The 2,023-nt window shown below is 38.1% G+C and overlaps 1 protein-coding gene and 1 long non-coding RNA gene across 2 annotated transcripts in view; one reads left to right on the top strand and one right to left on the bottom strand.

Moving 5' to 3' along the window:
* LOC105450647 (lachesin-like) overlaps positions 1–2,023 on the top strand; it is a 366,968-nt gene that overhangs the window by 246,239 nt on the left and 118,706 nt on the right. The gene's annotated exons all lie outside the window — the stretch shown is intronic.
* Positions 1–2,023, bottom strand: part of LOC105450646 — a 5,239-nt gene that overhangs the window by 638 nt on the left and 2,578 nt on the right. Inside the window, exon 3 of the long non-coding RNA XR_974480.1 lies at positions 13–1,081. This is a non-coding gene — a long non-coding RNA (uncharacterized LOC105450646). The remainder of the gene's footprint in view (positions 1–12; positions 1,082–2,023) is intronic.

The following is a 2,023-nucleotide window of genomic DNA, read 5'->3' as shown; positions in this document are numbered from 1 at the left end:
CTTGATCTTGATGTGGTGAATCTCGATATTGATCTCGAATATTATAAGTAATCTCGATCTCGAATCTCGTCTCGATTTCGAGACGAGATCGAGACGAGATCGAGATTTATCTCGTCTCGTGCGCATCTCTATCAGACAGAAAAACCACTTGTCACCCTGAATATTTATAGCACCTATCTTTCAAAACTCGTCGTGATCATCGCATATATATACGTATATACAATAAATTTTGTTACAATCTTGTTAATTCTCCTTCAAATAATCTTCCTCTGACGCTTCATCCTCTGACTGCTCACTCGTGTCCTCCACCAGTCCGATTTGCCGCTCAGCGCGCCTCTCCTTCCCTTTGGCAATTCTGTCCTGTTTCTTTGTTTTCGATTGGCAGTCCCTCGCGTAGTGGCCGATTCTTTCGCATTTATAGCATTTGACGACTCTTCTGATTGTCGACTTTAAAGCATCCGCAGTTTCTTTTTTCCTCAACTGCGGTGGATTCAGTTTGCAGTGGCAATTCTTGTACTTAGCGTCTGGATTTATTGCGATCTTGCGTCGTAAAAATCTTTGCGACAATGACGACAATTTAATATTCTAAAAGGCTTTCAACAATTTTAGGATAATTCGAAGGAATGCATCCGCGCTTGATTTTGCAAAATCTCTGAAGAAATTCCGTCAATCAGGTACTCCACTATTTCTTCATTAGCGATTGGAATACAATTGCCTAAAATAATTTTGCTAGGGCAATAATAACTAAATGATTTCCTCGTTGCTACTTTCTTGCATCAAACTGACGTCGTGCATTTAGTCGCGTCCTAATGGTCTATCAAACATAATCTCCATTTTCTTAAACAAGTCTTCTAGGTCCATTGCCAAATACTCGACCCGTGAATGGTACCAGTCAAAAGCCTTTCCTCGCAACTTAGATCCCACAAGAATTTTGGTAGCATTTTCATCCAAATTGTACATGTGTTGAAGGAGATTAATCCGTGCTCTCCATCTAGCAAAGTCATTTCCGTTTCCGGTATACTCGCTTAAATAAGATCACCTATATTTCTTAGAGTTAGCAATATGCGTCCTTGGTTAGCGTCTAAAACAAAAAAATATTAAATTGTAACTAAAATTTGTTTGTTTTGTAAATATATACAAAGACCATCAAAAGTTCGGAGCCACTTAAATAATTTCTGAATGGTTCAAGACATTGGATTGAAATTTATAGGGTTACAATGGCATTATAAAATCTATCATTTAATCTCGAAAACATCTACTTCAACCCTCCCGGGGGAAGAGGGGGCGAGGAGTTGAAAATCTTAAATGGCATGTGGGAGTGATGGAGTGATGACTCGTTTGAAAAGGCTTCTTGAGACGACAAAAACGCGAGGGCGTTGAGATATCTACGATTTTTTTTTCGCAGAGTTATGATCATTTAAACATTGGTGTTATTTATAGCATTAGCGAGGCCCGTGGCGAGGACGTAAGAAAGATAAGGGTTCGCGCATGTCACTCACACACACACACACACACACACGTTCTTCCACATGCATTTTCATCCACTCAGGAACATGCGCAAAGCTTTATCTTCCTCACATCCTCACCGTGGGTCCTTGCTAGCGCTAAATAACACCAATGTTCAAATGAGCATAACTCTGCGAAAAAAATCGTAGAGACTTTAAGAGGATGCTAAAGCCGTCTGTTTTATCGACAAAAATACCATTTTTGTTGGATACAAAATACTTTGTATTAATCGCATAGAATAAAATTTCCTTTTCCACGATTAAAACACACATGCTAATGGCTCCGGTGTGTTTTGTACCAAAAACAGGAAAAAATTAAGAAATTACAGATATTGTTATCTATTTTAACCTCAACATGGCGACTAATACTATCAATTTACCAAAACGTTTACTTCGTGAAAAAGTTAGGCAGGTTATATGCTCGAAATGAAGGCAGAGCCAGATGTACAATAAAAAAATAAATATAGGTGAATCGTTAAAATCAAATTTAGAAGCCTAAATAAAAATACATTTGTATA

This window comes from Wasmannia auropunctata, unplaced genomic scaffold, assembly GCF_000956235.1.
Source record: "Wasmannia auropunctata unplaced genomic scaffold, wasmannia.A_1.0 LD336059.1, whole genome shotgun sequence".
In the NCBI taxonomy this organism is placed as follows: domain Eukaryota; kingdom Metazoa; phylum Arthropoda; class Insecta; order Hymenoptera; family Formicidae; genus Wasmannia; species Wasmannia auropunctata.
This window is presented reverse-complemented; position numbering and strand designations above follow the sequence as displayed.